Source organism: Littorina saxatilis, linkage group LG11 (genome assembly GCF_037325665.1).
Source record: "Littorina saxatilis isolate snail1 linkage group LG11, US_GU_Lsax_2.0, whole genome shotgun sequence".
NCBI classification, from domain to species: Eukaryota; Metazoa; Mollusca; class Gastropoda; order Littorinimorpha; family Littorinidae; genus Littorina; species Littorina saxatilis.
Window position 1 is genome coordinate 27,344,126 of NC_090255.1, and position 12,113 is coordinate 27,356,238.

Here is a 12,113-nt window from a genome sequence, read left to right on the forward strand (position 1 = left end):
GGTGGATTGATGAAAACTTAGAACACCCAGCACTTTCCAATGAAGAAAGAGATTGTTTGGAAGGGAAAATTACCATGCAAGATTTGTTTGTTTGTTTGTTTATTTGTTGCTTAACGTCCAGCCGACTACGCAGAGCCATATCAGGACGATCCATGCAAGAAATGATGGCAGTTATTAAACGGTTAAATAACGACAAAAGCCCTGGTTCAGATGGGTATACAGCTGAGTTTTTTAAGTTCTTTTTTAAAGATCTCTGTTCTTTTCTTTTGAGATCCCTGAATTGTAGCTTTGAAAAGGGAGAGATGTCTATCACCCAGAGACAGGGAGTTATTACCTGTATACCAAAGGATGGAAAGGATAAAAGTTTTTGGAAAAATTGGCGACCCATTACACTGTTGAATGTAGTTTATAAGATTGCTTCATCCTGTATTGCTGAACGGTTAAAGTCTGTGTTACCAAACTTGATCCATGAAGATCAGACAGGCTTTCTTAAAGGAAGGTACATTCGCCAAAACATAAGGTTATTATATGATACTCTATTTTATGTGAATAAGCATAACATACGTGGCCTCTTAATGTGCATTGACTTTGAAAAAGCTTTCGACAGCGTTTCTTGGTCCTTCATTGATAAATGTTTGTGCAAATTCAACTTCGGTGATGACATTAAAAGATGGATTTTTACTTTTTATAATAATATTAGATCATGTGTTTCTGTGAATGGTAAATATTCCAGTTGGTTTGATGTACAAAGAGGTACCAGACAAGGAGATCCATTGTCACCTTATTTATATCTTCTTCTTCTTCTTCTGCGTTCGATGTTGGTGGCCGTGCTAGATCCTCAGACCAGTGGCTGCCAGGAAGTTGGCAGTCTTGCGCAGTTCGTCGGCAGGACCCCAGAGTTTGGCTCCAACACTGGTCTCTTCTTGCCAGAACTTCTGGCGTATTGTCTCTAGATGGGGGCAGTTCTGGAGAATGTGCTCCGGAGTTTGCTCTTCCGAGCCACATTCACAGTGTGCGTCATCCGCAAGGCCCAGTCTCTTGAGGTGTTTCTTCAGTCCACAGTGCCCTGTCCTTAGACGGAAAATGGTGGTTTGGCTTCTCCGGTCAAGTTTGTTGATGGGGTCTTCCTGTGGGTTGTAGTCTCCGTTTCTCTTTTTCCAGTTTTCTTTCTTCTTCCGTTGTAGAAGAGTCTTGGCTTCTTTGTACGAGGTGGAGTTGTGTGGTTGGGGAAGTCTCGCACCTCCTTTTGCCAGCCTGTCCGCTTCTTCATTGCCGGCAATGCCGACATGAGCCGGTATCCACTGGAGCACCACCTTGTTGTGTTGAGACAGGGTGCTGAGGCAGTTGTCGAGTTGCCTGGTGGGGAGGTCAGTGGGGCCAGACAGAATATCTAATATGTGCCGAATTTCTGTCCATTATGATCCGCCAGAGTACAGAGATAAAAGGAATAAAGGTGGCAGAGGATGAAATATTAATATCCCAGTTTGCAGATGATACCGCCCTGTTTCTGGATGGTTCAAAACAATCTTTTTGTGCATGTATCAACGTTTTGAAGCAATTTGCCTCTATATCCGGTCTGAAAATGAATTATGAGAAAACCACGGCAGTCTGGATAGGCTCACATAAAAATTGTAATATTGAATTTATTCCGGAACTTATGCTCAGTTGGAACCCTGTAACATTTAAAATTCTTGGCATTGTTTTTTCTTGTTTTTTCTGATGAAGCTTCCATAAGCGAAAATTCGTACCGTCTTGTCTCGTTCTTGTATTGGTAAGTACAGTATTTCTTTGTTTTTTAACTTTGTTCATCTTACCACAGTCACTTCGTTGTTTAGATTGTTTTTTCAGTCAACTTAGATGACATTATACCCCTTAACTATGAACATAAATTGGTAGAAATTGAGAATTTGTTCAGGTCCTGGTCCAGAAGAAATTTAACCCCCTTTGGAAAAATAACAGTTATTAAGAGTTTGGCGCTGTCTAAGTTAACTCATCTGTTTATGAGTTTACCAGACCCTGATGATAAGGTTTTGTTTGATCTGAATAGGTTATTTTTCTCATTTCTATGGGATGGTAAGAAAGATAGAATAAAGAGAACAACAGCATATCAGTCGTTTGAAGAGGGGGGGGGCTTAAAATGGTGGATTTGAAATGCTTTTTGTCAGCTCTGAAGATATCATGGTTACAGCGAGTCATTTGTAGCGAAGGAAAAGTAACTAAACTTCTACAAGCTCTGTGTCCACTTGAACATAACATTCACAAGAGAGGAGGTGAGTTTGGAAACATATTGATGCAAAGAGTTCAGAATCCTTTCTGGAGAGATGTTTTCAAACATTATAAGCTTTTTGCATGCAAATGTGTCCCCATCTCCTTGAGTGACTTTGCTTCAGAGCGTCTGTATTATAATGTACATATTTGCATAGATAAAAAGGTTATTTTTAACAGGAATTGGATGGAAAACGGCATTATTACAGTCGGTCACTTGATGAGAGCCGATGGGTTTTTGTCATATAACGATTTTAAATTGAAACATCCAAATTTACAACTGAATTTTGGTTTTTTCGAGGGCGTTATGCGCTCAGTTAAGAATTTTCATAAAAGATTAAAGTTGGATGCAGTTTTAAACAATGTTTTTCATATTGGTGATGATGTTGTATGGAAACAAATAGCTAAAGGTGGAGTAAAACATATATATACCCATCTTGTGAAAAATGATGGCAATCTACAGTGCATGGAAAATGGTCTAATTTATTGAATTTTGATGTAAATGTTAGAAAGGTGTTTTTGAAAATAAGGCGAACTACACAAGACACATACCTGAGGTGGTTCCAATATAGAATACTACATAGAATGTGTCCCACTCAACGCCTGTTATTTTTGATGAACATTTCTGACACATCATTAAGTAGCTTTTGTACACAGGAAGAGGAAACCTAAGAACATTTGTTTTGGGAGTGCACAAGAGTCAAGCTTTTTTGGTCTGATTTCACAGAATGGTTATGCCTAAATTTCACACATTGCAGTAATTTGAATTTGTCAAAAGAGCTTGTCATTTTAGGGTACTTAGACAACTTTCACACGGATGCTGTTTTTGATTTGTTTATTCTCCTTGCCAAACAAATTATATTTGGAGCCAAATTAAATAAGACAGTCCCAACTCTAAATGTTTTTGTGAAAATTGTTAAACAAAGATTTTTGATCGAAAAGTATAATGCTAGTGTAAATAATTATTATGGTAAGTTTGCAAAGGATTGGTGTTTATATGGACACTTTTTGACTCACATGCGAAGCAAAAGTGAGTCTATGTACTCACCCGAGTCGTCCGTCCGTCCGTCCGTCCGGCCGGCCGGCCGACCGGCCGGCCGTCCGGAAAACTTTAACGTTGGATATTTCTTGGACACTATTCAGTCTATCAGTACCAAATTTGGCAAGATGGTGTATGATGACAAGGCCCCAAAAAACATACATAGCATCTTGACCTTGCTTCAAGGTCAAGGTCGCAGGGGCCATAAATGTTGTCTAAAAAACAGCTATTTTTCACATTTTTCACATTTTCTCTGAAGTTTTTGAGATTGAATACCTCACCTATATATGATATATAGGGCAAAGTAAGCCCCATCTTTTGATACCAGTTTGGTTTACCTTGCTTCAAGGTCAAGGTCACAGGAGCTCTTCAAAGTTGGATTGTATACATATTTTGAAGTGACCTTGACCCTGAACTATGGAAGATAACTGTTTCAAACTTAAAAATTATGTGGGGCACATATTATACTTTCATCATGAGACACATTTGGTCACATATGATCAAGGTCAAGGTCACTTTGACCCTTATGAAATGTGACCAAAATAAGGTAGTGAACCACTAAAAGTGACCATATCTCATGGTAGAAAGAGCCAATAAGCACCATTGTACTTCCTATGTCTTGAATTAACAGCTTTGTGTTGCATGACCTTGGATGACCTTGACCTTGGGTCAAGGTCACATGTATTTTGGTAGGAAAAATGTGTAAAGCAGTTCTTAGTGTATGATGTCATTGCTAGGTTTAGCTGAAGGTCAAGGTCATGTAAAGGTCAAGGTCAAGCATGTGAGTCGTATGGGCTTTGCCCTTCTTGTTTCATTGATGCCATAGGATAATTGCATTGATTGATTTTGTATGAACATTTTTGAATGTGATACTCCCTGACCCATTTATTCATAACATGTTATAGAGTACTTGTATGCCGATAATTAAACCCCAAGTATACTTGGAGGCTAAAATGTGACCACCGTCCCCACCTACCCCCCCTCCCCCAACCTCAGTTACCCCCCCCCCCCCCACACCTCCCCCCCCTTCCATGTCTCCTGTCTTTTCAACAACCCACCCTACTGTCTATGTCTGTGTCTTGTCTAGGTATGTGCGTGTGTATGCGCTTAGACAGCCATACCTTATGTTGATAAACACTGTGTATGCTGTAAAAAAAAAAGAAGAAAAAAAAAGTGGTTTAAACCACTTATTTAAACTTATTTAAGTAAATACGCCTTCTGATGCGTGGCCACAGGCACACGCTGGATTATTGCTCAAGTGCCTATCGACTAGGTGCTGGTTTAAATCGGTCATGCCTAACCTTAATTTACTGTGAATCACTTGGACCTGTCGTTCTCCAATATAAAAATACGGTGGCATAACTGGATCGTTAGCAGTTAATTATCTTTTAAATTGGCTTATGGATTCGATAAGTTTGATTTCATCAGGCAAGGCATTCCATAGATGTGTTGTTGATGGGAAAAACGATGATTTATACAACTCTGTTTTATACGATGGAATCTTGCGTTCTAATGGGCGTCTCCTGTGATACGGGTTGTCTGCAGATACGAGAGGTGGGAGTTCAGCACTTAAATAAGGGGGAACTTTGTTATGAACAATTTTATAAAATAATATTAATTTATGGCGTTTGCGTCGTTCAGAGAGTGTAGTAAAACCCGATTCTTGATATAATTTTCGGTGACTTGTTCCTCGAACTGTTCCAATAATAATTCGTATTGCCTCTAAGTGAAGACCTTCTAATTCATCTGCTAATCCAGTAGTGCAATTATCCCATACAACGTCTGCGTAATCAATACTTGGCAATATGAATGATTTATACATGTTCTCTAGTGATTTTCTGCTTAATCTATATTTATATGAGCGCAGACAAGAAATCAATAAGCGGCATTTGGCTACGATAGATTTTGTTTGGGACTCCCATTTACAGTTATTTTGAACGATTACACCTAGGTGCTTGTGCTTTTCTACATCTTGTAATGTGTTATCGCCAAACTTTAGTTCAGTAAAATCCGGATTCTGTTTTCTGCCTAAATTTAATAATTCTGTTTTAGTTTGATTGAAAAGAACTTTCCACTTTTTTGCCCATTTAAAAATTTTACTCAGGTCTGAATTTAAAATCTCGGCTCTGAGAACAGGATTTTCAATGGATAAATACATACTTGTGTCATCAGCGAATAATTTAATAACAGATTCAATATTTTTCACTATATCGTTAATATAAACGAGGAACAACGTAGGGCCTAATACTGATCCTTGTGGGACTCCTGCTGAGACGGGTAAATATATTGACTTATTTCCTTTTAGAACAACTGCCTGTTTACGCCCAGAGAGGTAATCTTGGAACCAGATTAAGAGCCGTCCACGTATTCCGATTGCGTCCAGTTTCCTAATGAGGCCCTTGTGCCATACTTTATCAAACGCCGTGATGTTCGTTCTTACCTATCTCCATTACCTCGTCATTAAAATGCAGGACCAGTTTTTAAGGGCAGGTGGGCCAGTGCACTACCTTTTTTTTCATTTTGAATGTATTATTGTGTTTGAATGTTATTTTATGAAAGAAATGAATAAACAATGACAAATAATAGTCACTTTTTGTATTTTGGGTTGCTGGTTTTTGTTTTACGAGACAAAAACAGTCATAATACAGACAAAAGTGGAGTACACGAGGAAAACGATATTTCAGCAGATATGATTGTCACATTTCTAATTATTGTTTTATTTTATCTGTCTGAGTATGCTCCAGGGGGATACGAAGCAGATCTTGATTATTATATTTATATTTGGAGTTATGAACACTTATTTGTTACAACCGTCGAACTTGAGGGTAACGCCTGCAAAATTATTTTTTGAAATATTCTAGTTATGACTGTAATACAATTTCAACAAAATCCCTTCGTATCTCCCTAGAATGTTATATTCTGCACACAATATAAAAATAAATATTGCTCTAGCTAAATTACAGCCAGAGAAATCGCAACACTCGAGACGCAACCGTTGGCAAAATGGCTGAAATGAGAAAAACGACATTGAAGATTGAACACCACAGAAACACTATTGAAACAGACATACAAGGACATAACTGTGTTATGAATGAACAGCTGAGTTTATTTGTATTGCAAACTAACCAGCCTTTAGCACGCCAGCGGCGAATTTATGCGTTCATCCCATCTTTTCCTCTGTCAACCAGCAGCGGGATCTGCCCCAGCGCTAAGCGTTGTTTCAATGACCCGATTCTCGTTTGTATATTTATGCGAGAATAACGGTATTTTTAACGGTAACTTACTTGAGCCAGAACGAGGCTCACTTTCTTCTGCTATCTAAACTGAATTTGACTTGGTTTCGTCGAAGTTGTATGGGTTTTTTACATCGATAAAGTGCTTTGGTGCTTCGACAAGCAAGATGGAGGAGGATGAGTTTGCAACTTTCGTTTGAGTTGTTTCTTGACAACAAATCGTACGTGGAATCTGAACGATTTATTGAGGAAGATCTTCGAAATGAACTGTGTATCGCGGTGAATAAAATGACCGTTCGTCAAGTGACAGTGACGGAATTTACGAAAGTGCAGATTGATACAAACAGTTGCTAATCCAGTTTTGTTCGTGAAATGGCAGGCCCAGCAAACATTACCAATAATCTGACTGATGTTGGATACTTTCTCCTGTTTTTGTTTTTTTGCGTAGCAAATGCTCGACTTGCTTGTCGAGGAGATACTGCACAGAAACTGACTCAAATTCAGCGCAAAGCAAGCCAGTGCCAAGACGTAAAAAGTCTGCGCCATGGCGTGTTCGGAAATGGCGACCTGTGGATCTGCGTGGAGATCAAAGCTTTCCTCTGTACATATGAAACACCGGCAGAATTCAAACTTTAGCCTAGTACCAGCGGAACTACTTGTTCTTGCTAACCAAACTAATAAAAACATTGTCCTCTTTCTTATTTCGAGCCATTGTTATCGTATCAAAGGTTGTTTCTCAAGGAAAAGTTCGCTTTCGGTTGTCACCGATCGTTTGATGTGTAACCAGGATGTTGTAAAACCGAGTGAACTTCGGGTGTTCCCGTCATGGCCGAGAGTCTCTTCGGTAGTTTCCGGATGCAAAATTCGTAGGCTGAGCATGCATGCGCACTCACAAAGTAAACTGGTTCCCGATTTCGGTTTATGAAACGAACCAATGGATGTCGAGTACCTTCCAAATAAGGACATTTCCGTTCGATTACAAATGCTGTCTTTGCAACGGACTAGTGGCTGAGTGAATGGAACATTCATCAAAACACTGATGTCATGTTATAGGTCAAGAGCTGCTGCGCAGTTTCGTATGTCGGGAATGCACTGTTTTGCTGAGGACAAAGCCGTAACTAGCCTTTAAAATGAGACATTTTTTGGCGGGGGAATATCGACTACAGAAGACAATCAATGCCACATATGCTCACATTTTGTCTTTATTGACAGATAAATAGGACACTTTTGACAAAAACACCGACACACATGGATGATAGGTATGTTATGGAAACATAATCTACTAAAATACCAAAAACAGTTTTTTGAACAATTTGGTCACTTTTGCACTGGCCCACCTGTCCGTAAGGTGGATATTAACCAGGCAAATCTCAGCAGCCCAACAATCAGATTTTAACCCTGACGACTTCATCAAACCAGTTTCCCACAGATTGATGCCTAGAACCTCTAGATAAAATGAATGTATCAAGTTTTGCAGGGCAATACAGTTAATGGTCGATAAACGGCTAATTCCCTTAACGGAAAATAGACTGAACAAACTAGCATTTGAGAATGACATCTACAACATTTTAGATGACCAAGCAAACGCATGGACCCATCCACATGTACATTTTCCTTCTGAATAGAAGCACTGAGGGATTAGCTTCATTTTTCTTCCTGTGGGGTCTGTCTCCAGTCGTTCCTCCAGTTAAGAAAGTTGTGGAAAGTTTGAAGTTGGAACATGGTAGTGTCAACGAGAGAGAATGTACAGTCCTTCGAGACACGGGTTCAACGATGTCTGGAGTGCGTAGAGGATTGGTGTCAAAAGACCAGTTTGTCAGTGGTAACGTCACTTGTAAGACATTTGGTGGGGAGGTCCTTACTTATCCTCAGGCGAAAGTTAAAGTTGAAACACCTTATGTGTCGGGAGAGATGGTTTGCTGTGTTCTGAATGATCCTGTGGCTGATTTGATCATAGGCAACATTCCGGGGATTTCAGGTAGTGCAGACTGTTTTCCTGATGTTGAGGGGGTTACAGCTAGTACAAATCGTGCGCAGGAAAGAAGAAACCCTCCTAGAAAACCTGTGATTCTGACTCCAGATCAGAAGGTTCCGTTTTTGAATCAGGACTTGGCAGTTGTTCGAGAAGAACTCAGTCAGTTGCGTGCTGAACTGAACAGATTAAAACGTGGTTTTTCACTGCCTGCGAGTGGAAAGAGTAGGTCGATTGAGACTACTGCTGCTGTACGCCATGGTGGCAATCGCAGAAAGAGGTCAAGAAAATGGTTTGCTTGATTTTGACTACTTGCTTGTTTAGCATCAGGAACATAAGTCGTAGTACTATGTTGGAAGAGTCGTAGACTCAAGATATGAAAATTGAAGATGCTAAAGAAAGACATTACATGTTTGAGCTGGAAAGCAACATGACTGGAAATTGTGAGTTAATAGAAAAACTCAGTGAAATCTTCCAAGAGAAGGAAGAAGTACTTTATCGGACATAAAGTAGTGTTGTTAAACATATGTGACAGTAAATTGTGCATGCCTTGGATGACAAAATTGTGCATGCCTTGGATGACAATGAATTGTGTATACCAGCGGTGTCGTTTTGAGCTTGTTTGAATAGCTGTTAGTGGATTAGAAAGTTTGTTTCTAATGTCAGGTGCGACAATTTTGATCCCTAGAGGAAACTGGTATGAAGATTGCAGTTCAGTAAAGTAGTTACCCTCTTTTGCCTATTATCCTTAAGAAAAAATAACCTCGGTCGGTCATTTTTTTCTGGGAGGAGGGGGTAATGTGACAAACGGATTTGCACATAGTGTATATTGGAATTATGTGACTCAGGTGTACAGAATTTATGGGTCACGAACTTTGAGTGGACACCGTACAGTGACGTCACTGACGCATTGCAGTAGTGTCGGTGACCAATCAGAGCAGAGTATAGACCGAGGGGGCGCTGTAAAGATAATACAGGCTCAGAGCTTTGCAGACTGTCGACAGGAGCAGACGTGTCTCCCAGTTGTAAAGTTGCTCACCGGGCGCTAGAGGTCCTTTGGAGACTCGTGTCGCGGTTACTGAATCAGTAGATTCAGCTGCTGTGTTTACAGGTATTTATTGAATTGATATTTTACTCGGAGATATTATTTTGCTCGGAAATATTGACTTGAGAAATGACCGGGAGAGTCATGTGTGAATTAACTGAAAAACGTGCGCGGTTGTCAGCCATTGTGGAAAATGGAATGTTTACATGTTTTTCGGAAATGAATTCGCTTATGAGTTAGCGGGTGTATATACTGTAACCGCATAAGATAGTTGACGGTAGTGATAAAGAACGTTATAAAAGTTTATTCAAGTATGGAGACTTATGGTAGTTTAAACTTGTGTTTTTTAGCACCCCGGGCCGAGTGGGTTCCGGAGATATCCCGGGCTGAGAGCAGTCGCGGAAGCGGGAACGAGACGGGAGGTTCTGCCCTCATGCTCCAGCCGAGGGCTGTGGAGACGCTGGAGGGAAAGACAGCGTGAAGCGCTGCGTAACGGGAACCCCGTCCCATTCCACCACACGAGACAGTTGTGTGGGTGGGGTGAAGCAGTGTGTGCCACTGTATACTGTGAGTACGACTGAGAGAATTTAACCAGCGTGATAGCTGCACAGATACGTTTCCCGAGTGAATAACCACGAGACGTCGAGCGTCGTGGGGTTTGTTATCTGTGTATAACAGAACTGAATAGTAACAGAAGAATTGTTTGAGACAGTGTCTTCGTGTGTTTTGAGACAGACGGGCTTTCACGGAACAAAGCCTCAAGTATTATACGTGTGTGCACGAGAACTGTATATTGCATGACATAATAACATGTATGTAATTTTGTCATGTTTGATTTCTGTATGTTGACAGAAATAGGACTTTCATGTTGAGCGAAAGTGATCTGTAGAATGGATGTAGAATAATATGTTTATGTTGTGATTGAATACTTTAATAGAGGTGCAGGGGCAAAGGGCTTTGCTGTGTTCTTGTCTTTGTGCCTGGTTGGAGTGTTGTGTGTGTGTGTGTGTGAAGAACAGTTATTAGTAAACAGAGAGTAGCACGCGCAATTTTGATAGGAATAGATAGACATACATACAGATATACACATCGAAATTCCGGCCGTAACATAGTGAATACATAATTAAACGTTTATTTTGAAATGCACCTCAAAGCAAAGATGGCGACCACGAGGAACTACTTTCTGTTGTCAACAGTGGTTGTCAAGAGTTCAAGGGAGATCACCTCAGTGGTTATCCCAGACTGTCGAAAATCTGGGATGCTGTTTGAACTCAACATTGTGACATTGTGCTGTTGTGACGGCTAGTTCATGCTTTAAATGTATCAACATCAAGAGTCGAGACATAACACATTTCGTGCAATTATAAATTGACTTGGATCAAGTACTTAGAGTATCCGACAGTGACTGAAATAAAATAACTTTTGCAGAAAAAGTTGCACCTCCAAGATTTTGATGACACTAACATTTGCGGAAATTCTACTCATAGAAAAAGAAATACAGTGCCGATGTTGCTGTTTTGAAGGAGACCTCACAATTTTCCCTTAACTAACGAATGCTTTCGAAATAAAGATCTAGACTGTTATGGACACATTGTATGGTTCGGTTTGCGGCAACACCTACTTGAGTCATTCGATGTTTTAGATTATCTGCAAGCTGTAAGTAATCGGTGAACTACATCGTCCGTCGTTGCATGCATTCATGATAAAAAGAATGCACTACATACTCTGTGACTGTGGTATACGTCCCAGACTATCTTCGCTTTCCGCCCGCGTCAACAAGACTGAAAAGCAAATGCTGACTCGCCTTCGACATGTCCCATTACAGTGTAACCCCCCTTTTCAGATCCCCCATACACCAGTTAACAGTTTCGGCGTTTACACGAAGAAGGAAAGCGGGAGAGGAAGACGTACAAACATACTCGCAAAAAACGATCTGCGCACGCGTTCAAATCAACGGGGAAAAAAGGAAAATCGCGTGTTTGTGTGCCCGATGTAATCCTTATAACCTTTACACTCTTTCTTCGAACACTCAAAAGCATTTTCAGGCCTGGAAGACTTCAAAATTGCACTTTCTGCCGACTGAATCTACGCTTTCTCAAATCAACAGGAACAGGAAGAAGAAGAAAAAAAAACTCTCGAAAAAACGATCTGCGGATGCGCATTTTCTCAAACACAGGAAAACGGAAGAGGAAGAAGAAGCAAAAGTGCTCGTAGAAAAAGATGTGCGCATGTGCGAATCTAAAATGGCCGCGGAACTGTTAATCGGTGTATTATAAGACTCTCTCCTCTTTAACACGGCTGTACCTATATATAGGTAGGGTGAGGGGGGTGGGGGTGGGGGATTCTAATGTGGTAGGAATGCATTAGTTGAGGATCAGAACCCTAACCTGCTAGGGGTACGGGGTGTGCATCTTTAAATAAGATAGCAACTTGAGTTTGTGTGTGTGTGTGTGTGTGTGTTCATAACCTATTCAAGTTCACGTATCAGAGCCAAAGTAGCAACATGGTGGCTCGGCTTTAGTTTGAGTTCAGTCACACTGGCCCTCGTGGCATTTACCA

General features: G+C 40.4%; 1 long non-coding RNA gene across 1 annotated transcript; it reads left to right on the forward strand.

The window, feature by feature from the left end:
• The first annotated feature begins 8,212 nt into the window (after window positions 1–8,212).
• On the forward strand, window positions 8,213–10,510 carry LOC138980155 (uncharacterized). Its single transcript, XR_011460254.1, has 2 exons — window positions 8,213–9,620; window positions 9,905–10,510. It is a non-coding gene; the product is annotated as an uncharacterized lncRNA (long non-coding RNA).
• The last annotated feature ends 1,603 nt before the right edge of the window (window positions 10,511–12,113 follow it).